This window comes from Penaeus chinensis, chromosome 14 (genome assembly GCF_019202785.1).
Source record: "Penaeus chinensis breed Huanghai No. 1 chromosome 14, ASM1920278v2, whole genome shotgun sequence".
Lineage (NCBI taxonomy): Eukaryota > Metazoa > Arthropoda > Malacostraca > Decapoda > Penaeidae > Penaeus > Penaeus chinensis.
Genome location: NC_061832.1, coordinates 7,650,377 through 7,651,324, shown reverse-complemented (window position 1 = coordinate 7,651,324; position 948 = coordinate 7,650,377).

Here is a 948-nt window from a genome sequence, read left to right as displayed (position 1 = left end):
CCACCTTTCGCTACCTTTTACTATAGTGCTACTTGACCTTAGATGTCTAGCACATTTATTTTGCTTTTAACCATTAACCATTATTTATATATATGTATATTCGTGTGTGTGTGTGTGTGTGTGTGTGTGTGTGTGTGTGTGTGTGTGTGTGTGTGTGTGTGTGTGTGTGTGCCGCGATGGCCCAGTGGTTAGAGAAAACGACATATCGCCTTGAGAAGTTAAACGCAGGTGTCGTAGGGGAAGTCACCGCCGTGGCACAAGTGTTACCTCGCTGAACCGCGGTTGATTATGAAGGGCAATCAGTCAGACAAAAGTGACACTGTCATATAATCTCTCAATAGTGAATGGAGAGAGGGCCTCTATCCTGCAATGGAATTAATGGCTGTTGGAAAGAAAGAAAGAAAAAAAAATATATATATATATAAATACAGTTAAAATATACATGTGTATATAAACATTTATAAATACACATGTACATATATATATATATATATATATATACATATATATATTAATATATATATAGTATATAGTACATATATACATTTATATTATATATATATATTTTGTTTATATACTTGTTTATATATATAAATATGAATATTTATATGTATATGTATATATATAGACATTTATGTATATATATTTGTGTGTATGTACATACATAGTTTAAATGTATATATATATATATATGTATATATTTATGCATGTGTATATATATTATATATGTATGTATGCATGTACATATGTTTGTGTATGTATATATATAATTATATATATATGTATATATGTTATAAATTTGTACATATATACACACACATACATATGCGTATATATACACATAGATAGATAGAGAATATCAATATATATTTATATATATAATATATATATATATTATGTATATTATATGTATATTATATATCTATATTATATAAATTATATGTACAT